Here is a 26,659-nt window from a genome sequence, read left to right as displayed (position 1 = left end):
TTGGAGGCATGTTTTTCAGGGGGGAAAAGTAATCTTATATGCCAGCAAATACTGTACTTCATGCACATACAAAGAACAATCAAGTGTGCACTGTATACAGACTGTATGTGCGTTCACTGTATCTTGTGAACAGGACTTCCAGTACTGAGGGAGGAAAGTGAAGGGCCAGAACCCACCCAAAGCCACAACCCAAAACAGAAACAGTAGTTGGGGCAAAAAGACACCTAGATCCCATGTGAAGCTTTATTAAAATTGAAACGTGACATGTAAATGCTGATACTGATAAGAACATCAGAAGAACTCTACTGGATCAAACCAGCAGTCCCTCTGGCCCAGCATCCTGTCTCACAGAGCGGCCAACCAGTTCCTACGAACGGCCAATCACACATGGCATAGAGGCCGAGGCCTTACCCTGTAGTATTTCCTTTTGTCCATCCTGAAACTACTGGCAATCTGGAGAGATCCTTAATGCTATCTGCTCATTAACACTCAGCTTCAGATAAGTGTGTATGCCTACAAAAGCTTATGCCCAGAATTAAACAAAATGCCTGCAAATCGGAGAAGGAGCTTGAGAAACTGTTGCAGGGCAGGCTCGCAGGCTGCACTGATTCCGTCTGACGCAGGCAGGTTATTTTTGTATTCTTTTAAGAGCATTCTCTATTACAATATCATTTAAGCAACAAAGAACTCTGGGTCTTGGAGATAAGGGATACTGCAGAGTTTGCATAAAAACTGTTGAGGTGATCTCATGGCAGTGGGTTTTTCATCTCCCCCCACCCCCCAGTCCTTGTGTTTTGGTAAACCTGAAGCACGGCAGGGTTGGACACATGAAGCCCCGAATTTCTAACTTTGCTGTAACTCTGCCTTCACCGGACACAGCATTTTTTAAGAGGGGGGAAAGACCCATTAGAAGCCCACTCCCAGATCAAGTAGGAGTGGGATTCTAAGCCCTCCAAATGACTGTGGTGTGTGTGTGTGTGTGTAAAGTTCTTTCAAGTCACAGCTGATTTAGGGCGATCCCAGGAAGTGCCTTTCAAGGCAAGTGAGAAACAAGGGTCTGGAACCAGAGCAGAGCTTCACCATGATGAACCGGAACAGGAGTCATCTGGAAAGACGGGCAGGGAAATGCACGCATTGCCCCAAAACGACTTTGTCTCAAGGTCCTCCTGAAACACAGGTGGAGCAGCCCTCAGCCAAGGGGCCTGCAGCTGGAGTTAATCCTTGTCAGATGAAGGAATTGCAGCTGGCCCCCATCTACCTTGACAGCGAGCTGCCAAGCACGCCAATCTTCTGACACCTGCCAAGGTAGATTGCCTCCGCTGTCACTGCCACTTCAGCAAATGCAGGGGATCTTGATCCGGTTGTATGCGATGCTGCTCCTCTGGTGAGTCCTTGAGGCTAGGTGGGGTCTTGTTCCGGGAATTGACATAGGCCAGCACATACAGCTGGGTCTCTGCCTGGTTGGGCCCAGGCAATTCATCATTTGAGAGCTCTGGGGCCGGGTCTCTTGGCATCTCCAGGAGTATGATGGGCAACACCCCTGGCCCAGAGCCCCCTGGTGCCAGAGCCGGTGGTGTAGCCAGTACATGCATGACATAAATAGTAATTATTTATGGAAATAAATCTACAAAATGTACATTTAGGTTTCAAGCACACAAGCTGTTAGTGTTCTTGTATATGCAGTTTTGCACACAAACTGAAACCCAGTACATATGTCTAACTCCCCATACACCCTTCTCTTCTAGAGGTGCCATTTGCCTTAATATGGTCTCGAATTAGTAAATAATATCAGGAAGCAGTTAATGCCAAGGACCACCCAGAGACACCCACACCTCAGTTTCCAAGTTCTTGAGATGATGGCAGAATATTACCAACAAACTTTTGGGCACTGTCCACAAGCAGACGACGATTGAGGAATTGTGCTGTTCTGGAACAGCGGCTCTCTCCAAAAGTGAGCAAGTTGGCAGCTTGTGGGAGCTATTGTGGTACATACCACCTCTAATCGGCTTCAGCTGTTGCAGCAACTATGACTGCCTTCAGAGAAGCACAACTGACCATTGTTATCCTGTTCAGAAGCTTGAATTGGTGCAAACTGTTGTGATTGCTGACCAGTTTTAATCATATTGCTTATACTAAGAGAAACCTATTCCCCCCCCCCCCCGACTCAATTTAAAAATGCTAATCATGATCTCTAAAGCCCTGAATGGTTTAGGAGCAGGATATCTGTCTGTCCTTCCGTGGTCCTTCTGAAAGCCACTACTCCAGCTATTTTCCTTGGCACCTTCTTGGCTGTGGCCCTCCTCAAATGAGTTCACAGGGCACTAAGCCTTTCAGGTTCCTGGCACCAGGACTAAACTTGTTTCTTCTCACAAGTCATTCTGTCAATCCTCTCCCACTATGAATCTTCCACCAATGGACACAATCTGTGTATCTGTTTTTTATCATATATGGCAGGAGTGGCCAAACTATGGCTCTCCAGATGTCCATGGACTACAATTCCCATGAGCCCCTGCCACCCGGAGAGCCATAGCATCCCTGATATATGGGATGCTGCCCGAACAGCTGGTTTTAAGTCATTATATGCTACTTGTTTTGTATGTGTGTGTGTAATGATGCACCCTCTGTTGACCTTACTGCGTTTATTTTTAAAAATGTTTGTTGTATTTTCAAGCCAGTTTAGAGTTTGGGATACAAACATTTAAAACAAAATAGTCATAAATTGCTTCTTCATTAACTACCAATGTCCATCATTTAGCCTTGTGTTTTTTTGTGCTACGAAATAGATACCACTGATATAAAAGGTTCAGGGTGACGGAAGCACATTTATTTAAGGTCACTTCTATTTGACTGAGGTGTGGAATAGTCTAAGCCAGGGGTAGTCAAACTAAGCCAGGGGTAGTCAAACTGCAGCCCTCCAGATGTCCATGGACTACAATTCCCATGAGCCCCTGCCAGCAAACTAGTACCCTACCACCATGGTGATCCAAAGCAACAGTTATCTCCACACTAGGTTTCTGTAACCCATTTTATGCGGGCCTTCCCTTAACCTTGACCTGAAAATTACGGCTGGTGCAAAATGTGGCTGCTAGGGTTCTCACCAAAAATCATGCAGAGCCCAAGTCCAACCAGTGCTAAGGTAGCCGAATTGGTTACCAGTTGAATACAAGGTTAGGTTTAAGGTTCTATTCCTGACCTTTAAGGCTATTTATGGGCAATACATTTGAGGGACTGTCTTACTCCCTATACCCCCCCCCCCCACAAACACACACACGCACAGGGCTTCATGCTCTGCAGGAACTGAGAGGCTGGAAACCCGTAGCCCACAGGAAGTGAGCCTGGCCTCAACCAGGGCCTAGACCTTATCGACCTGGTAGAATGAGTTTCCAGGAGAGCTAAAGGCTCTGATGGAGTTGTCTCAGTTCCTCAAGTCCCTTAAGATGGAGCTCTTCTGCAAGGCTTTTGGTTAAAGCCAGGCAGAGGGAGATCTGCCCTTCCTCCAACATTCATTCCACAGATTATGGCAGTGGAGAGCAGGCTTGAGAAGGACGGGTATATGGGAAGGGGAGGGTGGCAAGGGGGGTGGTATTTTTATTGACTATTGAATTGTATTTTATCAGATGATGTGAGTCACTCGGGCTAGCTGGCTATTAGAGGAGTGGCAGCATATAAATTAAATAAATAAAGTTACAGAATTCCTTGAATGTCTCAGTGTGGGGCAGCACAGCATGGCAACTGGGAAATCCATAATAGTTTCCCCATTACCACTCATTTTGGTTTACTTCTTTTATTTATTTATTTATTTATTTATTTATTTATTTATTTATTTAATGTATTTAATTTATTTATTTTTGGAGTTGTATACTGCTGCTCCCCGACAGGGCTCGCGGTGGTTCACAGCATAAAATTCTAAAAACATAAAATCCCAATTTACCCAATTTACACAGTAAAACAGTATCACAAAGATGACAGTAATCCTTATTTAATCCTTCCCACCTTGTTCAGGGTGGGGTCCTGATCTTCCTCTGGTGAGAACGGGAGCTGGTCTGGTGGAATTTGGGATCCAGTTGGAAAAACCCAGGACATTGTCCCGGCCTCAACCATATGCCTGGTGGAAGAGCTCTGTCTTACAGGCCCTGCGGAAAGCTGGTAACTCCGGGAGGGCCCTCAGCTCTTCCGGGAGCTCATTCCACCAGGCCGGGGCCAGGACCAAAAAGGCCCTGGTCCTGGTCAAGGACAGACATACATCCTGGGGCCCCCGGGACAACCAGTAAATTCATACTCGCAGAGCAGAGCTCTGCGGGAGGCATAAGCAACCAAGCGGTCCCGGAGGTAGGCAGGGCCCAGGCCGCATATGGCCTTAAAGGTTAATACCAATACCTTAAACTTGACCCGGAAACAGACTGGTAACCAGTGCAGATGACGAAGCACCGGCTGAATATGGGCCCTCCAAGGTGTCCTGGTGAGGACCCTAGCAGCCGCATTTTGAACCAGCTGTAACTTCCAGATCAGAGTCAAAGGTAGGCCAGCGTAGAGCGAGTTACAGTAGTCTAGTCTGGAAGTGACCGTTGCATGGATCACAGTGGCCAGGTGTTCCGAAGACAGGTAGGACTCTAGAAGCCGGGCTTGGCGAAGATGAAAAAACGCCGTCCGGGCTACTTTCGTGACCTGAGCCTCTATGGAAAGGGAGGCATCAAGGGCAGTCTCAAATTCCTGGCCACTGGGGCAGGTATTAATTGCACTCCATCCAGGCATGGGAGATGCGCTTCCTGATCCTGCTCTCTTCTTCCCAGCCACAGGACCTCTGTCTTGGAGGGGTTGAGTTTCAGGTGACCCTGCCTGAGCCATCCAGCCTCTGCTTCCAAACAACTGGCAAATGTATCCGGGGGGGGGGGGGGTCCGTCCGTCCGTCCATAGAGCTGGGTGTCATCCGCATATTGGTGGCTTCCCAGCCCATAGCCCTGGACCAGCTGGCCTAGAGGGCGCATATAGATATTAAAAAGTATGGGGGAGAGTATTGCCCCCTGTGGAACCCCACAAGGGAGCTTGCACGGCTAACACATCCCCCACCACAACCCTCTGTGACTGGTACTGGTACCGGAGAAAGGAGACCAGCCATTGCAGTGCAGTCCCCCTAATTCCGGTTCCGGTGAGGCGGTGAACCAATATCTCGTGGTCGAATATATCGAATGCAGCCGACAGATCTAACAGCACGAGTATGCTTCATTTATGGATGCTGTTCTATACAGCTCCTTCTCTTTCACTGCCAAAAGATAATCTGAGAGGCTGAAAAGGACAAAGCAGTAGACCTGACTTCCAAACAGCAGCAATTTTCTCCATTTGTTGTGATTCAAGGCATGACAGTTTGGTACTCCAGTCCTCCAAGTACCTTCAGCTGGTCAACCCATAAGAACTATAGGGGAAAAAATAAATGGAGGCTCTGCTCCCACTCTTCAAGTTTCTTATGAGCATGGAGGTGGGGGAGGACCTCTCCTATTCACCAATCATGATCCAGCAGCCCCAGTTGAATGGAAAAACTACATGTCCTGCTCTTTGTTTTCAAAGGCATATTATACAGCTTCTAAGGCCCAGCATGAAACAGATTGACTTAATAAAAGAAACCATGGCTTGAGCAAATCTATTCATGATAGGATGTTTTAGAGGTCGCCAATTCATAGGGCTGCCATAAGTCAGAAGGAGCTTGATGGCACATAGCGCGCACATGCGCACGGACACACATTCAGTGCTCCTAGATAATAAATAAAATATAACAAAACATTAAACACCAGGAAAGCTCATATAAAACACAACTAGATGAAACTAAGCATCTGTACCACAAGTTTATTGATTTGATGCTGTTATTATGTAAATTGTATTGGTTTTATTACAATTTATTTAACTTGTTGTTCAGGGCAATGTTATTTGTTGCCCCCTGAGGAATTAGTTAAGTCTGACATAGAGCTGGGGGGAGGGGGTCTATTTCATTCCCACCAGGGGACAGTTTTTAATCTGGTTTTATTATTGTTTTATCTATAGGGATCTTATTGTGGGGTATGGGAGCCACTGTGTGGGAATGGCAGTCTACAAACTGAATGATAGACAAACAAATAAACTGCATGCACACACACCCCCACACACACCCACGCTGTAGAGGTACACTATATTATGTGGCGACAGCTCGAATACTACTGTAAACAGTATTGCAGACAACATTCCTGGCCACTACTCCACTGCCATGACATCTTCTGTTTTGAGAAGTTTGACCATGTTGGGAAAATAAAGAGGCAAGACTTTCTCTGACAAGCTCTCAGCAAAACACATGCTAAATACTTTCCAAAGCAGGATAAGGCAGAAAACCTCAGTAAAACCCTGTAGGACAAACAATATTTTGGCTGGCTGAAGTCAAGAGGCAAGCAAGTTAAGACCTTCCTATCTCTCCCCCCACCTGCCACCCCTCAAAGCAGCCTCTAATAATACCATTTCCCCTTCCTAAGCCCAACTTGATATCTCTGCCAAATGTCACCACATAAACTTCTCTCTGTCACAGAATACAGTTTACAAGGCGTCCTAGCCAAAGTCCTAAATGGCATCCTCAGAGAACAGGGCAGCTATGTTCTTTTTATTCAATACAACTCACCCTTCCCCACACATTAATTCTCCAAGCAGAATGTAAAATGGCTTGACTCAACCAGTTTCAGGTACCACTAGTCATATGTCACCCTTTAAGTCCAGCTTCATTTACGAAAGTTTTAACTGCTGCATTTTCAGCAGGCCCTTCTAGGCAGTGTTAAAAACAAAGCAAAAAAATCTTCATTTATAAAGAAGTGGCATGCAGTTGGAGACATTTATTTTAAACTTTTTTTAATTAACAAAGGATAATCAGTTTAGAAGGTTAAAAGGTTAGATCTGAAGTACAAAAATAAACCTCAGACCAGTGACAGGACTAAAATTTCCTTCCAACAAAAGCGTTCATGGACTATAGTTCATGTCTTCAGATAAAACATGACTGCCCTTGTTTCTAGAACAGACCTGCGTTTCCACAGCTTATTTTGGTTACATTCTTCCCTGCACAACGAAATATAAAATATATATATATATATTTAGGCTTTATTTATCGGTGAACCAAGTAAGCTCCCATTAATCACTTCCACCTTGCATTCAAGCAAATGGACTGAACTGCAGAAGAAAGTTTAAGGTTTTTACAACTTTGCAGAACAGGCTTTGTTTTCTCCGCACATGAAACGTTTAAGGGCAAAACACAGGATATTACAGACAATTTCCCTTTCTTCATAGCAAGCAACCAAGCAAAGGGGCTCAGCTGCATTTATTAACAAACTCAAACGGCACACAGCCATTTTTATTTTTAAAACCCAACTGGTACACCTAATCGTCAGTTAGAACAAACACAGCTCATTACAGACACTTCCCAGAATCTAGCCAGTCAAAGATTACCTTGTTCTCAATTGCTTGCAGAGTCCCAAAAGCCAGACAGTAACAAGAAATCCAAGAGTTTTGTGCAGTTAAAATGGCTACTGTAGTTTGGGGAAGTGGTGCCTGTGCTTCGGTTTATGAGTCATACATGAAACTAAATGTTTCTCAGAGAGGCACGCCCAGGTTGCTCTGGGCCCAATTACTCCACCAGGTCAAACATGCAAATATTCAGGTAAGGGGGGGAGGAGGAGAACAACCTGAATCAACCAGCCACACCTTAGCTAACAGGAGCAAAGGCCAAGCGATCTCTGCAGCAGAGCAGAATACACAAATACTACACACAACACATGAACAAAGAAGGGCTACAGCAATTTTCTGTAGCAAGACTGGCTCCTCTTTCACCCTGTTCAATAAATGAAGCATTTCAGTGTTTGGAAAAGATGATCTATCACCCACTAAAGGAGTTCAGCACAACTTTGTGAAATCATTGTTAAATCCAATATTAATTTCAATTAAAGTGCAAGGGAAGTCATGAAGATCTGTGACTGGAGTAATTTCACTGTTGAGGCCTAACTGTGTATGGAAAAAACAGGAAATCAAATTCTGTTACAACCTAACAAGACAACTTGTGATTAACCTCTTTTGTCTGAATCCAAAGTGAAAAGAGGGAAGTGGGGGAAAAAGAGAAAGAGTGACACTTCAGCTCCCTGTCCCTCGGTTTAAAGAGACAGCCTGTGGCCAGCGGTGAACAAGTCCTCAAAAACCAGGGTTACATTTGCACAGAGCAGCAAGATAAATATCTTCTTTAAGAGGTATTACGAGAAGCAACCTTTCGAGGAAAGAAACCAAGGCACGAAATAATGGCTCAGTCATATTAGCAAGCTGGAAAACAGGGTTGCACTTACCTGTAACTGTTGTTCGTCAAGGGGTCTTCTGTGCAGTCACATGAGGGTCTTTGAGTGAAAAGCAGGGTATAAAAACCAGGAGCTATTCTGCATCTTGACTGTTCTTTTTTGTTGGGGGGGAGGCTGGAAAGGAGACCCTGTGGTGATAGAAGCATGGATTCAGCACTTAGGCCACCCTGAGCTCCTCCATTGGGGGAAATTAGGTTGGTGCATGCGCTGATCCTGCTGAGGAGGATGGTGTCCATGTGACACTACCCCCTTACAGGCACCTTCTTGCTCAGCTGGTGCAGAAATTTAGGCTGGGATGTCATCAATATGCAGATGACACCCAGCTCTTCCTCCTGATGGATGGCTGCCCTGATTCTCCCTCTGAAGCCTTAACCAGACGTCTGGAAGCAGTGACGAGGTGGCTCAAGCAGAGTCGTCTGAAGCTCAACCCATCAAAGACGGAGGACCTGTGGGTGGGCAGGAAGGGTTCAAGTGAGGAAGTGCATTTACCCAAGCTGGACAGGACGTGACTATCAATTGCTCACTCCGCCAGAAACCTGGGCATGATCCTAGATGCCTCCCTCTCTATGGAGGCACAAGTCATGAGGGTAATGTGGCAGGCTTTCTACCATCTACCCCAAGCCAAACTACTAGTGCCCTCCTTGGTCCTGGAACACGTAGTCACAATGATCCCTGTGACAGTCACCTCTAGACAACTCACTCTACAAAGGCCTTCCCTTAACTCTGATCCTGAAACCGCAGCCAGGATTTTCACTGGTACTCCATGGAGATCCCACATCTGGCCTGCTCTGCAACTACTGCACTGGCTTCCAGTTGAATTCTGGATAAGCCCTAAGGTCTGGGTAATCACCTTCAATGTCATACATGATCTGGGCCTCCAAAGAGCCTATGCCCCACCATTTACAACTGGCTGGTGATTCCTGGCCCCAAAGAAGCAGGTTGGACCTCAGCTAGGGCCAGAGCTTTCTCTGCCCTGGCCCCCCACCTGGTGGAATGAGCTCCCTGAAGAGATCAAGGCCCCAACTCAACTCCCAGAGTTTCACAAGGCCAGCAAAAGGTAGCTCTTCCATCAGGCTGACCGATCCAAGGCTGACCGATCCAAGAGCACCTGCTGGTCCCCCAGAAACCCCTCCCCATTATCTGAACCCAAACTGTTGTAAATCTTGTTGCTTTTAGTTATGGAATCCACTGTTACTTTTATTTCCAATGTTATGAATTGCATTACATTATTCCTACGTTTTGTGTAAACCACCCTGGAACTCAAAGGAGGCCAGTATAGAAATAGAACTAAAATATGATAACCATCTTCAAATACTTGATGGGCTGTCATAGAGAAGACGGAGCACAGTTGTTTTCTGTTGCCCCAAAGGGTCAGACAAGAACCAATGGGATGAAATTAATTCAAAATAATTTTTGGCTAAACATCCAGAAGAAGTTCCTGACAGAGTGGTTTCTCAGTGGAACAGGCTTCCTTGGGAGGTGGTGAGTTCTCCTTCTTTGGAAGTTTTTAAGCAGAGGCTAGACAGCCTTGAGAATAATGCTGAATTTATGAACATAGGCAGATGGTGAATCGGTGGGCAGGCGGGGATGTGCCAGTGTTTGTCTCCTGTGGCCCTTATCACTTGGTCATGAAATCTGGGTCCCTGTAAGTAGGCAGGTAGTTGTGATTTCCTGCATTGCGCAGGGGGCTGGACTAGATGACCCTGGAGACCCCTTCCAAATCTATTATTCTATGATTTTTTAATATACATTATATATTGATTTTTATATAAGAAATAGAAAAGACCGATACTATTCCTTTTCTTCTTTAACTAATACATTTGTTTACTACCTATCTAAATATTCTGTATAAAAATGCCATTGCTCTTAAAATTATTCTGTAGGCCTACTGCTGATTAAACTCATCAACCTGGCCACTTTACATAGTTCTCCAAGTTTATTTAACCAGTCAGTTATCTTAGGTATCTCCTGTTGGTTCCAAAGCTTTGATATTACAATTCATGTTGCAATGGTTGCGTGGAAGAAAAAATCTTAAGCCTTTCACGGAATATTTTCTGGCATTATACTTAACTAGTAGTTAAACCCGCTGCACGCAGAAATGCAGCGGGCACTAGTGGGAGGTAAGTGGGGGGAGGGCCGTGGAGGCACAGAGAGGCTTCCCCGCAATGGCACCCCCCCGAAGGCAGCTGGTAGAGGTGGGCTCGGGCAGTGCGCAGTTGGGCCCCGGAGCAGCTGGGCAAGGAAGTAGGAGGCAGAGGCGGAGCCGCAGTGGCCTCCAGCATCCTACCGCCAGTGTGGCCTGCTCTCGTGGCCTGGCGGCAGCACCTACCTAGAACCACGGGCGCAGCCATGGCCTAGCGGCGGTCTGGGGCATGCGGTTCTCATTGGCGCAGGTGCCTTCTCAGTGGCAGTGCACCCACGGCACCCTTTTTGCCACCACCGACTGCAGCTCTCTGGCTCCGAATCCTTTTGGCTGTAGTTGTCTGCAGCCTCCTTGCAGCCGTCAGGAGTGGCTCCCACTCTCCACCGCCTCCTCCTTGTAGGTGCCGCCATTGGCTCCCACGCTCCGACACAGCCGGCTGGGTGGAGCAGCAGAGAGGTGTGAGCTCCGGCAGCCAGCCGCATCTGCGGCCAGGCTGCTAGAGAGGCAAGTGGGCAGTCAGGGAGGGCGGGTAGCATACAGGCCAGCCCAATCAGGGTGCAGCCAGCCAGATTCAAGTCCAGACACTGTCCAGGGGCCAGACATGCTCCACTCCCTGGGCAGTTTCCCAAATATTAATAAGAACCATGGATAAGGATAACATAAAATCAGGATATATAGGAAATTTAATGTTCATAATTATTTCTAAAACACTATGAATTTTTGTCCAAAATTTCCCAATTTTCTTATAATTCCAGCACATATGATAAAAGAAACCAACCTTTTCCTTACATCTCCAACATTTATTATTATTATGTTCTTTAGACATTTTATTAATTAGTTTTGGTGTTATGTATCATCTAGAAAACATTTAATGCCAATTTTCTCTCAGTAACTGACATTTCATATGCTTTACATTTTTACCCCATAATTGCTCCCATTCATCTAAGGGGACATGTCATTTTAAATTCTGCATCCATTTTTTAGCAAAAGCATATATATAGCAAAACCTATAAATGAGGTTTGGCTTTAAATAGAATATTTTCAAACTCCGTGAAACCGGATCTAGAACCTGTCTGATCTTGACATTCTATCTTAAATCTCATCATTTTTTGAAGGTTCTCAAGCCAGTGTATTTATCCCTACCTTATTAAGTACAGTATTTGCTGGTGTATAAGACGACTTTCCCCCCCTGAAAAACATGCCTCCAAGTGGGGGGTCGTCCTATACGCCGGGTGCACTCCAGTTGGGATAGACAGAGCTGCCCATAGTGGCCTCCCGATGCCCGCCCACCTCATTCTACATACCATCCAGTGTCGCGCGGTATCCAGCGCGGCTGCAGCGGGTCATCAGCGTGGCTGTGGCGAGCATCAGCAGCGAGACAGAAGTGCTGGCCTTTTCGGCAGGACCGGCCCGTTCTGCTCAGCGGGAACCAGCGCCGCTCCGGTCCACCCCTTGTCTACGCAGAGCTCGCACATGTGCACTAGTGCCGGTCACAGGGAGATGCAGCGGCAGGCCAGAGGCGCTGCGGTTGTGCTGCGGCCATACAATGGTGACAAACTCTATATTTTGAGTGGAAATGTTGGGGGGTCGTCTTATACACCCAGTCATCTTATACGCCAGCAAATACGGTACATCACAACTTTTTACTTTCCCCGTAACTGTTAATAAATCTTTGTACTTTTGGCAGTTCATTCTTTTCTGCTGAACTTTATCAAAGTGAGCTTCTCTTGGAGATTTCAACAAAGATCAACTGTAAGTTATTCTCAGTTTGTATTTTTTCAAAATCATTAATAGAGTTGTCATCCAATAATTGAGGTCAACTTTTTTCTTGGTATTATGTATAGACCATAGAAGACTATGTGGACCTTAATCTAGGCTGGACTTCTCAAATACCAAATCACTCAATGTCGGGTCCATAATCCATCCTGATAGCCACTGTATACAGCCAGGCCCTATGTTACAACTGCATCTCCTCCAATCCCACAGAGATTCCCCCCTAAATGATCTATAACAAACCTTGGAACTAAAGTACCCAGCCAATGAGGTCAAGAAACAGATTACCAAGAGAAAACCCCTTGGAAGACAGACCCAAAAGAGACAATAACAGAACACCGCTAGTGCTTAGGTATAGCTCCCAACTCAAGACAGTACAGCACATCATCAGTGACTTACAACCTCTACTGGATAATGACAGTTCTCTTTCCCACGTACTGGGAGACAAATGTTTTCTTGCACACAGACAAGCCCCCCCCCCCATCTCAAACAACTCTTCACCCACAACCATGTGAACAAGGACACTGGTACTAGAGCTTGCAACAAACTCAGATGCCAACTTTGCTGCCGCATACACTCCAATGACACAATCACTGGACCTACCAACATCACCTACACCATCAAAGGCTTATTCACTTGCTCATCTTCTAACATTGTATATGCCATTAAATGCTACTTCAGACCAACACGACCACCCACTTGAATCGTCCCTTGGATATATAACTCAGGAAGTTCTGTTGCATGTCTGATTTTTGTTGCTCTTGATCAATTAATTAAAAGTTCAGATTAATGGCCTAAGGCAGTGGTCCGCAACCTTTTTTAGGCTGTGGACCGGGGGGGAGGGCGATCCTGCGGCGGCACATGCACAAATGCGCATGCATGGCAGGTTCGTGCATGCGCGTTTGCACCATACGCAGCCGCAAATGCGCATGCCATCAATTTCGGGGAGAGGGAGCCGCGGCCCGGTGCCATGGCCTTCGCGGCCTGGCACCGGGCCATAGTCAAAGGGAAGCTGCTTTGAGACTCCTTCAGGCAGTGAAAAACAAGGTATAAAACGAACTCTTTTTCTGTCATCACCTGTGTGATATAGAATCATAGAAATAGAGCAGGAAGGACCCATAGAGGACATCTAGTCCAACTCCCTGCTCAAGATCAGTCTAAAGCAGGGGTAGTCAAACTGCGGCTCTCCAGATGTCCATGGATTACAATTCCCATGAGCCCCTGCCAGCGTTCGCTGGCAGGGGCTCATGAGAGTTGTAATCCATGGATATCTGCAGGGCTGCAGTTTGACTACCCCTGGACTCTAAAGCATCCATAGTGGTTGCAGTGTCTGACTAGAATCAAAGCAACCCAGGCATGAATCCCTAATCAGCCAGAGGCTCGCTGGGTGACATTGGGACAGTCACACCCTTTAAGGCTTGCATACCTCGCAGTGCGGTTTTTAGGATTCAGTGGACGCCAGAACAATGTGACTCACTTTGGATTAACACTGGAGAAACAGGCAGCAGACTCAGGGCGGGTGGAAAATACCCACTCTTTTACAGAAGAAAGCCAGTGTGGTACAACAGTCAGAATGTAAGACTAGGATCAAGGCCTTCAGAGTTTGAATTCAAGCTCTGTCACAGAAATCTACTGTGTTGATCAGTCGTTCGCTCAGCTAGATCTACCATAGAGGGATGTTGTTGAGGATAAAATGGAGGATAACAATGAGTCCAAATGGGGGAGAAAGGCAGGGCATGATGCTTATTCCAGTGTTGGCTACAGTTTGCAAAGATTCATGATTTCCCTGGCTTCTGCTTTATCCAGTATTGCTGCAGGAGGTACAACTGCTCCTTCAGTCTTCGAACTACTGGTAAACACTGTGATCGTAATAAACTACGAGGTTGGCCAGCAAAGCAATCAGGCACGCCTACAGGAATTCAATAAAACAATGAAAGACAGCATCAAGGAAACAATCTATCATCTATTAAATACGTAAAGGCAGCCCTTTAAAAAGCTTCATGCAACTTCCAAAGTACCCAAATAAGCAGTTTAATTCCCAAGGGTTTTTTTTTTAATTCCAAAATATGAAAACATTTGTTTTCATAAAGTGAAAGCAAATGCTATATATGGCTGCATATTGTTATTGCACTTTTATTCCAAAGACTGTCATTAAAATCTCTATTTCCACATATTCATGCAGCCATGATTTCTTATGAGAGCAGCAGAAAGGAAATTTTTGTCAAATGTCATGGCCTAGATCTTCAACCAATCAAAGATGACATCATTCATTTTTTCAGTTATTTTTCTTTACTTATTTAAAATATTTCTTAACTCCCTTTCTACCTTACAGGAACTCAAGGAAACTTACAGTAGAAATAGAAATAAAACATAATAAATACATAAATCCACTAATTTAAGATAATTAATTTAAAACTGCTGTCTTGAATACAATCATCTTCAGCTGCTGCAGAGACCGAGGCCTCGAATCCTGTCATCTCTGTGTACTTTTAGCAGATGGTACCGGCCAGGAAAATAAGATTCTTCTACTATGCCAATGGAGTTCAAACTTTACAGGTGATCTTCATTAGAAAACTATTAGCTGTGTTTTCCACTACCGATATCAGCTTTTGATGGTGAAAGCCCTACCCTTTCAACTTAGAAGCATGTATTCAATACCTCTCCTCCTGCAATGAATCACCTGACCATAACCTCGGTTCTCTTGGCATGGGTAACCACTGGTCCCCTGCCCACTGTCTGTTGGCCAAATTAGTTCTCCATGTAATGGCCATCAAACCACACCATCCCTTCTGTCCAAGGAACTTTGAAACAAATAAGAGATTCTTTATTGATAGAATCAGATTCCCCCCCCCCCAAAAAAAAAAGCCCAAAGGTTGGAAAAGAGCAATCGACTAACAGAAAAATTCTGACTCATCTACTCAGCTTTGACTGCAGGGCAGACAAAATCTGGAGATCTGCTGGGGCATGTTCACCTCAGCAAGTCACCTTACGAATGGCACCTTCATGATATTCAACAGTGACTCCGGGTGAAGATAAGAACTCCAGTGATTGGAGACACTGTCCCACTTGTTCCACATGCAACAAAAGCTCAACAGCTCTAATTATGCCCTTCTGCTGTTGTTAATGAGAAACAGTCTACAGAGCTTGTTTTTATGAAGTTGTGGGTACGTATGGGTAACTAGCTTCCTGCAAGTCATTTTTCTACAGAACACTCCCCCCCCCCCCGCCCCTGGGGCTAATTTTCCTTTTACAGGTCCCAAACATATTTACAAAGATAACTGTGCATTTAGACAATGCATGAAGGGGGGAAGCAAAGCCACTGGGGCCAATTCTGAAACTAGGAAAGCATTAAACAACCCCTCCCCACCTGCCAGTCCCCCTCCTCCTCTTAAAACCACTTTTCATTTTACAAAGCTGCCATCAAGGCTTCATCACGTCTACTTGCACGCAGTTTGTAATTTGATCTTCTGCCAAGCCAAATATTTATATCTGAATATTTGGTGGGTGGGTGTGCCTGGAGGAAAGGCCATAAACAGCAGGAATAAACAGGTGTCTCCTTCACTTTTCAAAGAAGCCCTGGAAATGGGTAGTGGAAACCTGAAACAATAGAAAGGGAAAGGGCGGCCTGGCCTGGCGAAGTGTGAAAGTGCTGCCGCTGGAGCCAGGTCAGGAAAAAGACTCCGAAGCTGCTCTCCACAGGGACGTGCAATCTGCAGGCATACTGACGAGGGTGTGGTTATGAGCCACACCCAGATAGCTTCCACAGGCCAAACTGCCTGGGCACCAGCTGTCCTACCTGCCCTCTGCTCTGATGCCTTCACTTCAGTCTCTCTAGCTGTGCCTCCCTGCGTATCCTTACCTCTTCTCCATGCGAGGCATTTATAGGGAGACAGCTGGGGGCAGGCCAGCATGTAGTACCTGCTGCCACCAAGCCCCCCCCCCCCACCCTCCACTTTCCAAGTCCTAGTTCTGTATCATTAATCAATCAGGTTCGCCACAGATAGAAGAAATGTTAGCTGGGGTCAGGTGGAAGGATCACCACTCTATTCCGAGGAATCTACAGAAGTGATCAGTGACTCACAAAAGCTCATCCCCTGAAACAATTTTTGTAGTCTTTAAGGTGCTACGGGACTCTTGCTCTTTTCTACTTTCCATTCTCTATCTTCTGCATAGCAAAATATTTCAAAATGTGCATACCTGCCATTATAGCTGACTGGTAAGTGTCTAGGCACTGGGCTGGAACACAAGCACAGGTTCATGTGGGGTGGGCTCCTTGCATGACTCGAAAAGGAGGGTCCTTAAGGGTCTGCAGGGCAAGGAGCGCAACAAACCCTCCAAGGCCCGAACTGCCTCTCTCTGTAAACCAGGTCTTATTCTATGTCCCCAGCGGACAGGTTGGAGCAGGCATCAGAGCCCAGGCTGTCATTCACACAGAAGGGATTGGAGGCATCTGCCCCTGACAGTTAAAGCCCGATTTCTCCCACTCGGTATGCTGCATTTATTTATTTACATATTTATTCATTCATTTATTATTTATTTATGCTCTCCCCCCCCTCATTGCTATCTGGTCCCTGCTCAGGGCACAACACATATCTTATCCTATTTTACCTAGGTAAGGTAAAGGTATCCCCTGTGCAAGCACCGAGTCATGTCTGACCCTTGGGGTGACGCCCTCCAGCGTTTTCATGGCAGACTCAATACGGGGTGGTTTGCCAGTGCCTTCCCCAGTCATTGCCGTCCCCCCCCCCCCCCAGCAGCAAGCTGGGTCCTCATTTTACCGACCTCGGAAGGATGGAAGTCTGAGTCAACCTTGAGCCGGCTGCTGGGATCGAACTCCCAGCCTCATGGGCAGAGCTTCAAACAGCATGTCGGCTGCCTTACCGCCCTGTGCCACAAGAGGCTCTCTTGTGAGGATTTTACCTAGGACTGGAAGGTAACTCTCTGAATGGAGTAAAGTAGGCTTGCGGCTTCTCCCTATTATCTGTTGCCCAAACTGAAGCCAGGCAGCAGACCTTGGACGAGACAGTAGACTGTGTGGCATAAGAGTCTCTCCCCAGGATCACTAGGATTTTGGTTCAAGGCATTTATACACTGGCTTCAGCACCTATCATTGCTGCTCAAGGGGGCTGAACCAGGTGAGTTCACCTGGGACCCACATATTTGAGGGACCACCTTGTGCCCTATCTCCCTGGCAGGGCCTTGCGCTCTGCAGGCTCCAACTTATTGACCATTCCTGGGCCTAGGGAGGCTCGCCTGGCCTCGACCAGGACCAGGGCTTTTTCGTACCTTGCCCCTAACTGGTGGAATGAGCTCCCAGGGGAGCTGCAGGACCTCGGAGAGCTTTCTATTTTCCAGAGGGCCTGCAAAACAGAGCTCTTCCACCAGGTCTATGGTCGGGGCCAGTGCTAGAGCAAGTGTTCTGGGGCCCCTTTCTTGTTGGCTACCAACATCTTGGTGCCAAACATCGAGTTCCCTCATGCTGCCTCTGGAAAGCACTGTTAGGAAATAATGGTTCCCACCATCTGTGGAAGTTACTGTATTTAATAATGGGGGTTTTAATGGGATTTTATGGGGTTTGACTGTATTGTTTGGATTTTTGTGTAACACGCTGCAAGCTGGTCTCAGAGAGCGGTGGGCAAGAAATCTAATTAATAATAATAATAACAGCAACATGAACTGAAGAAGCAGAGTGCCCCTCCCAAAACAAACAAACAAAAGATATTTAAGTGGTGGATGCAGCCATGAAATAAAATGGTGAATAACACTGGGCCGGAACGCAATGCTAGGCATTAACCGAATATGAAAAAGTAAAGATATCAGCCTTAATACAAAATGCCGGCGAATCCCATGGACAGCCAAAGTTACCAACAAGACAGTTTTAGAGAGGAGGAAACCAACAATGTCATTAGAAGGCAAGATATTACGGCTAAAGCTCACTTACTTTGGACACATCATGCGATCAAACTGGCTAGAAAAAACATTAATGCTCGGCATGGTCAGCAGCAAAAGGAAACGTGGTCACCAAAGGATCCGCTGGCTCAACACGATCAAAGCCGATACAGGGATGACCATGAACCAACTAAAAGAAGCGGTCATTGACAGAGATACGTGGCAGAAACTTTCCTATAGAATCACCAAGGGTTGGATATGACTGAACAGATTACATCATCATCAGGCCTATCTATCTTTAATGTATGAACAATTACAAAAACACACAAGCTTTATTTATTTGTATCTGTTTTGAATCTTACTACTGTCACTCCTCAGGTGCTGTAGACGTTACACAAAAGACACCCCTGTCCTGCACATGTTTGGGGCTGACATGGTGTTCTGTATCATGAAGGAACACATCTATCACTTCCCCTTTCACAACCTCAGTGGAACTACCACTGGCACAAGGCAAACTGAAGATAAAACTTACCGTAAGGGTTCCTTCTTCTCGAGGGCAAGGAGGACACTCTGATACGTTTGGGTTCCTCTTTTCACAATCCCTGGAGGCAGGAAATGGATTGCACTTTCCACCTTCAGTGGGAGGAGAAGCCTTGGGAGACTTCGACAGCTGATAACAGTCCACAACATATGCCAAATAAACAGACAGACATCACGGCTAATAGAAGCCTATGAAACAAGCCATGCAGGTAAAGATAAACTGTTTTAAAAATGAAAGAACAATGAACATGGAGACTGGCAGTCAGTCACTCCTGAGAAAGCCTAATAGGCTGAACTAGGGGGTGTGCGTGTCCAGAGTGTCCTCCTTGCCCTCAAGAAGAAGGAACCTTCAGGGTAAGTCCAATGTTCCATTCTCTCTTGATAGGAGGACACTCTGATACACTTGGGATGTTATAAAGCTCATCTGATCCAGGGAGCAAAAAGTGACCGCCAAGCATAGAGATAAGGACTAGACCACTTGTTGTAGGACTCTCCATCCAAATGCTGCATCAGCCACCTTGAGTCCACCTTGTAATGCCTGATAAATTTTTACACTGAGGCCCAGGTAACAGCTTTGAAGATAACCTCAACAGATGCATTTGTGTCAAATGTTGCTGACATAAAAACGCTTCTTGTTGAATGAGCTGTGATCTCCTCTGGGACTTGAAGGCCCTGAGATTCATATGACAAAGAGATACAGTTCTTTAATCACCTGTTTAGTGTAACCTTAGAAACCCTTGACTGCTAGATGACAAGGCACTGGCAAACCACCCCATACTCCCCACCCACCACCTGCCTAAGTTCATGAAATCAGCATTTCTGTCAGATGGCTCTCTAGCCTCTGCGATAACATTACCTCATGTGATCTGGACAATATAGTACTTTTAATACAGCCCAGAATCCCGTTTTAGCTACCGAGTCACACTGTTGACTTATGTTCAGTGTTTTGTCTACTAAGACACCCAGATCCTTTTCACACGTACTACTGCCAGGACAACTCTTGCCCATCTTATGAAAAACTTTACGTTTATTACTATTGTCAAGTCAAATCAAGTCTTTATTATTACGGTACTAGACCAGTAGTCAAATTACAAGATACATAAAAACATCTGGCATTAGCAAGATAAAAGAATAATTGATAACTAAAATATTATAAAAGATAAAAACATTCCAGCTATAAGAATCATTCTGGTTTTAAAACTCACAAGCATTATCTCAAGCAATGTTACTATTGAAATTCATTTTAGCCCCATTTTCTAACCTGTCAAGATCATCTTGTATTTTAATTCTGTCTTCTGGTGCGTTTGCTACCCCTTCCAGTTTAGTGTCAGCGGCAGATTTAATAAGTACTGTATTTGCTGGCGTGTAAGATTACTTTCCCCCCCTGAAAAACATGCCTCCAAGTGGTTGTCCTTATCAAAAGCCTTACTGAAATCAAGGTAAACTTAAGTTCATAGCATTCCCCTGATCTAGCAAGGTAGTAATTTTCTAAAAAAAAAGAGATAAGGTTAGTCTACCAAGACTTAGTCTTGAGAAAGCCATACTGACTCTTGGCAATTACAGCCATCCGCTCTAGCTGCTCAAGGACTGACTGATTTGTTCTAAAATTTTGCCATCTTGGTTTCTTTAGCTTCCTCACAGTTTTCCTTCTCAGGGAAATTGACTGTGATTGTGCCTTCAGTATTTCACTTTTGAGAAACTCCCAACCTTCTTGGACTTCCATCTCCTTAAGCTTTTCTGACCATGGGATTCTACCCAACGTAACTTTAAGTTTGTTAAAATGTACTCTCCTGAAGTACAGTCTGTATGTGTAACTACATACAGCTTTTCTCTTCCCCAAGATCATAAAATCCAAAATCACATGGTCACTACTACCAAGTATAGCCACAACTTTTACCTTGTCAACCAGTTCTTCCCTATTGGTGAGAATCAAGTCTAAAACAGCAGACCCCATGTGAAAGATAAACAAAAGGATTCTACCTCTTCCTTTTATTATTATTATTTTTTAATTTGTATCCCACCTCCCCCCGGAAGCTCGAGGCGGGTCACATAAAAACCAATCCCCTAAAACAAAAAAAGGACAATAAAACATTGTTTTAAAACAATTAATACAATAGTTAAGAAAAGAATGGCGGCAAAATTCAATATAGCTAACCCAATTCCACACCCACTAAGAAGGGAAAGGGAGGGGGCAGATGACAGACGCAACCGTCACATTTGTGAGGGGGGCTAGATCTTCTTGCTGCCTGGCCTCAACTGAAAGCCTGGCGGAAGAGCTCCGTCTTGCAGGCCCTGCGGAATGATGACAATTCCCGCTGGGCCCGCAGCTCTTCCGGGAGCTCATTCCGCCAGGTTGGGGCCAGGACTGAAAAGGCCCTGGCTCTGGTCGAGGCCAGGCGAGCTTCCTTGGGACCGGGAAAGACCAATAGGCTAGCCCCCGCAGAGCGTAAGGCCCTGCGGGGGGCATAAGGCAATAGGCATATACACTGGGCCCAGACCACAGATGGCCTTGAAGGTCAAAACCAAAACCTTGAACCTGATCCGGAAGATAACCGATAGCCAACGCAGCTGCCTCAGCACTGGCTGGATATGGGCCCTCCAAAGTGTAGCCATGAGGACCCTAGCAGCCACATTTTGGACCAGTTGCAGTTTTCGGCAGAGCGAGTTACAGAAATCTAATCCCTTAGATTAGTAGAGTGCATGAAAGCTAGCATGAGAATCTCTCAGAAAGCCAGAGATCTGATTTAAAGAAGGTTTCACACACTGATAACCCAAAGGGGAAATCTAAAAGTTGAAGCTACAATAAGCAACAGAAGATTACAATTTCTTTCTACCTTAAACTTCAGGATCCGTCACATACACTTTGTTAGGGACAGGTCACAGAAGTTCTTCAGTCAGGTCTCTTCAGTCAAGTACATTTCAAGGCACAAACCACTGAACATATCAAGTGAACAGCCTCCCCTAAGGAAGCAACAGACGTTGCAACAGAGGACTCTGATGCGATCCCTTTCCTCTTACCAGAACTTAAGTTGGTATAAATAAAGTCAACAAAAAGTTCTGCACATGGTGCTTGGAACTTCTCCCAAACCCTTCAGATGTCAAGAATTATCATGCATATATTAGAAAGCCAATTTCCTAACTTTTGCTGTGTCATACTTTTTGTTTTGTTTTTAGTATATTGTGCCCTCTTTTTCTTTGGGGATTTATGCACACTGAAATAGCCACAGCAACTGAAGGCAAGGGGGTATAAATGACCAAAAGGACCTCACTTCCGAAACCCAACACGTAATATCATGCACTTCAGGTCCACTTTTGAGCTAGCTCTCCACCACAAGACAGAAGAAGTCAAACTTTATTGCACTAGGCCATAGGCCATTGCAAGATCAGATATCTTCTATCTTCTTCAGTTGTATTTCACAACTTCAAGGTCAATTTCTATAAAACCTTTATGCCTTTACAAGTTAGGGAACTACTTCCTGAAGCAGCTGAAGAAGTGGTCTTATTTAACTGGGTGGAAATTTCAGAACAACTTCAGCTTCATTAAAGTGCTAACTTGATTCAGAAGGCCTGCTGATGCCTTCATGGCCTTGGTATAAAACATCTCATGAAGGGGTTCTGCTGTAAAACAGGAAGGTTACCAGGCTTCTGTTACATGATATATTGGTATAAATTCCACATCAGTCTGCAGAGTGTGTGGGGGAGAGTATTGCGTCCGACAACTCTTCTGCCACCGCAACCCTCTGTGACTGGTTCTTGCCGACCCACCCTGGTCTTGCTGGCGCCGGAGATCATCCATTAGAGAGACCAGCACAGTCTCCAACCCATGGACAGGATGGAAGCCAAACTGATATGGGTCCTTTCTCTATTCCTTCCTTCTTTTTGCCTCCCACTCTTTCATTCTCTCTTCCTTCCCCCCCCCCATCTTCCTTCCTCCTTTCTTCCTTCCTTTGTCCCCTCCCTCCCTCCAGCCCCCTTCCTTCCTTCCTTCCTTCCTCCCCCTTTTCTTCCTTTATTTCATTCTTCCTTCGTCTCTTTTCATTCTTTCGTTCTTCCCTCCTTCCTTTTCTGTCTCCCTCCCTCTCCTCTTTATCTCCCCCTCCTCTATCTCTTGCTTCATTTATCCCCTTGCTTCATTTATATTTTATTTCAAACATCCCATTTGTATTCAAATATTTCTTTTTGCATTCAATGGATACTTTGTGTACTTGAACTGTGGTCTGAATGGCCGTAAATAAATTCTGATTTGACCACTTTTACAGGCGTTTCACCATCATTTGTGACATTCAGTTAATGATGTCTCTTATTTATTTATTAAATCAAGAGTCAATCACAGTAAAATGTTTCAAAGCATGCAAACTACCTCTACTACAATAATAAAGTTTATGATGTTTTGTACTTGGAAGGGTAGGTGGCTATCTTTCAAAACCCTGACAAGCAATTACCTGCTCCTTTACTCCGAAGATGCCCAAGGAAGTTACAAATCATTTTAATTAGTGGCACAGATGGTCCATCTTCTATTTTATCTCTTGACTAGCTAGTAAATACACTATTCACCTTGTGGCTCATAATAAAATGTAACCGAGGATGTATTAACTGTGTTGTTAGATTCAGATGGGTGACTGTGTTGGTCTGAAGCAGGAGAACACAGTTTGAGTCCAGTGGCACATTTAAGATTAACAGTCAATCTCCGTACTTCAAAGAAAAAGATGCTGTAAGGTGCCTCCATGATTGAGAGGAGATGAATGAGGCATAATGGTACCATAATGGTGCCATTACCCTCAGCATTCCACAATATATCTGCCCATTAATCTACAATTTGGACATATTTATTTCACTACGTTTTCACCGGAATTAAACACAAACAAATGGCAACCTTATAAACAGCTTCTTATTCTTGTTTGGTCTTTGAATCTGTTAAGCATCTTCATTATGCTGTATATATTCACTGCTCGCTCTCTATGTATATGTATGGACTGGTCCATTCCATTGTATCTGAAGATGTCTGCATGCACATGAAAGCTTATACCTTGAATAAAACTTTCGTTGTCTTAAAGGTGCTCCTCATCTGAAACTTTAACTGTATTGTAATACACCTCTAGTAATAGACCTCTAGTACTTGGATGGGAGAGCCAGTTTGGTATAGTGCTTAGGAGTGCAGACTTCTACTCTGGCATGCCAGGTTCAATTCTGCACTCCCCCACACACAACCAGCTGGGTGACCTTGGGCTCACCACAGCACTGATAAAACTGTTCTGACCGGGCAGTGATATCAGGGCTCTCTCAGCCTCACCCACCTCACAGGGTGTAGGAGACGAAAGGGAAGGAGATTGGAAGCCTCTTTGAGACTCCTTCAGAAAAGTGACATAGAAGAACCAACTCTTCTTCTTCTTCAGTAATCTCAGGGCTCTCTCAGCCTCACCCACCTCACAGGGGAGAGGAAAGGGAAGGTGACTCTAAGCCGCTTTGAGACTCCTTCCGGTAGAGAAAAGCAGCATAAGAACCAACTCTTCTTCAGTAATATCAGGGCTCTCTCAGCGTCCCCTCCCTCACAGGGTGTCTGTTGTGGGGAGAGGAAAGGGAAAGCAACTGTAAGCCGCTTTGAGCCTCCTTCGGGTAGAGAAATGCAGCATATAAAAACTAACCTTCTTCTAGGGCAAGGGTAGTCAACCTGTGGTCCTCCAGATGTTCATGGACTACAATTCCCATGAGCCCCTGCCAGCGTTTGCTGGCAGGGGCTCGTGGGAATTGTAGTCTGTGAACATCTGGAGGACCACAGGTTGACTACCCCTGTTCTAGGGAATACCAGGGCTGGCTGTTAGAGGCAGGCAATGGCAAACCACCTCTAAATATCTCTTGCCTTGAAAACCCTACAAGGTTTACCATAAGTCAGTTGTGGCTTAATGGGATAAAAAAAGAGAATCTTTTTCAGTTAAGTTGTATTTGATCATAACTCAGTATCTAAACTGAAAAAATAATTAGAAATAGTCATGCATACCGTAAAAATGGCTGTCTGAGGAAGCTTTACAAATAGCTGAGGAGAGAACTGAAAGGCAAAGAAGAAAGATACACCCACCTGAATGCAGAATTCCAGGGAATAGCTAGAAGAGATAAGAATGCCTTCTTAAATGAACAGTGCAAACAAACAGAAGAAAACAATAGAATAGGGAGGCAAAGGAATTAGAGATCAAATTGTCAACATATGCTGGATCATGGAGAAAGCTAGGGAGTTCCAGAAAAACATCTACTTATGCTTCATTGACTATGCTAACGCCTTTGATTGTGTGGAGCACAACAGATTGTGGCAAGTTCTTAAAGAGATGGAAATACCAGAGCATCTTATTTGTCTCTTGAGATACCTATATTCAAGTCAAGAAGCAACAGTGAGAACCGGGCATGGAATCCCTGATTCGTTCAAAACTGAGAAAGGAGTTCGGCAAGGCTGTATACTGTCACCTTGCCTATTTAACTTGTATGCGGAACACATCATGAGAAAGATGGAGTTAGATTAGTCACAAATTGGGATGAAGATTGCAAGGATATATATCAACAACCTCAGATATGCAGATGATACCACTCTAATAGCAGAAAGTGAAGAGGAACTAAAGAGCATGTTGATGCAGGTGAAGGAAGAGAGTTCAAAAGTTGGCTTGAAACTCAACATCAAGAAAACGAAGATCATGGCATCTGGCCCTCTCAATTCCTGGCAAATAGATGGGGAAGAAATGGTGATAGTGACAGCTTTTATTTTCCTGGGCTCCAAGATGACTGCAGTTGGACTATAAGGAAGGCCGAGCGTCAAATAATTGAGGCTTTTGAACTCTGGTGCTGGAGAAGACTCTTGCGAGTCCCTTGAACTGCAAGGCGAACAAACTGGTATGTCCTAGAGGAGATCAGCCCTGACTGCTCTTTAGAAGGCCAGATCTTGAAGATGAAACTCAAATACTTTGGCCACCTCATGAGAAGGAAGGACTCCCTGGAGAAGAGCCTAATGCTGGGAGCGATTGAGGGCAAAAGAAGAAGGGGACGACAGAGAATGAGGTGGCTGGATGGAGTCACTGAAGCAGTCGGTGCAAACTGAAATGGACTCCGAGGAATGGTAGAGGACAGGAAGGCCTGGAGGATCATTGTTCACAGGGTTGCGGTGGGTCAGACACGACTTCGCAACTTAACAACAACAACAACCATAAAGACAGTTTTGTTGCCTTTCTTTTTAAACTAAAGTTTAACAGATAAAGCAATACAACATTTAAACTCAGATGGGTAACCATGTTGGTCAGAAGCAGCAAAACAAAGTGTGACTCCAGGGGCACCTTAACGACCAACAGAGTTTCATTCTAGGTATAAACTTTAATGTGCAGGCACACTTCTTCAGGTACAGTCAGTATGCACACAAAATATCATCTGAATAACTTAAAGGTGCAACTTGATTCAAGCTTTTTAATGTGAGCATCTGTTCCACTTAATATTTCTGGTAAGGCGTTGGAGGAGGAGCTCGTCTTATGGCTTAAGTGCCACCCATTCAGAGCAACTGTCCCACCCCTGAGTGCCTCCTCCTCCAACCGGCTTGCCTGTCTATCCAGCAGACAGCCAATCGCCTTCCATCCCCCACACCTGACTACTCCCTCCTCCTTCCACTTCCCTCAGCGGCTTCAGATCCCTGCCATATGAGAGCTGCCCCTGCTGTTGAGTTCCCTTCCCCAGGAGCCTCCAGGCTGCTACCTTTCCAGGTCCTGGGGGGGAGGGAGAGGCCATCTGCGGAATTCTTCCTTCACCGCCCCCCCCCAATCTAGCACCCACTGTATTCCTGAATGCTACGGATTTTGCCCCTAGTTAGTTTTTAAGATACATATATTTCTCTTCTGAGCTAACAGTTTCTTTGTACTTGCTAAATTCCCTAATCCCAGCCACTGATGGGTCGTTAAATCTCAAACAGATACACACAGCAAAAGTTCCAGTATTTGAAAAAGTGCAA

General features: G+C 45.3%; 1 protein-coding gene across 8 annotated transcripts in view; it reads right to left on the bottom strand.

Annotated features, from left to right (window-relative positions):
- ELF1 (E74 like ETS transcription factor 1) overlaps positions 1-26,659 on the bottom strand; it is a 97,931-nt gene that overhangs the window by 69,525 nt on the left and 1,747 nt on the right. For 2 of the 8 annotated variants that reach the window (XM_077344093.1, XM_077344098.1), the window contains exon 2: positions 8,334-8,470. The exons of 3 other annotated variants lie outside the window; for them this stretch is intronic. The gene's annotated coding sequence lies outside the window, so the exon portion shown is untranslated. Of the gene's footprint in view, positions 1-7,449; positions 7,609-8,333; positions 8,471-18,679; positions 18,839-26,659 lie in introns of those variants that run through there. 3 more of the 8 variants (XM_077344094.1, XM_077344092.1, XM_077344097.1) reach the window with 3 other exon arrangements.

The sequence above is a fragment of the Paroedura picta genome, chromosome 6, assembly GCF_049243985.1.
Source record: "Paroedura picta isolate Pp20150507F chromosome 6, Ppicta_v3.0, whole genome shotgun sequence".
NCBI classification, from domain to species: Eukaryota; Metazoa; Chordata; class Lepidosauria; order Squamata; family Gekkonidae; genus Paroedura; species Paroedura picta.
Note: the sequence above shows the minus strand (reverse complement) of the source record. Positions and strands in the feature narration are given on the sequence as shown.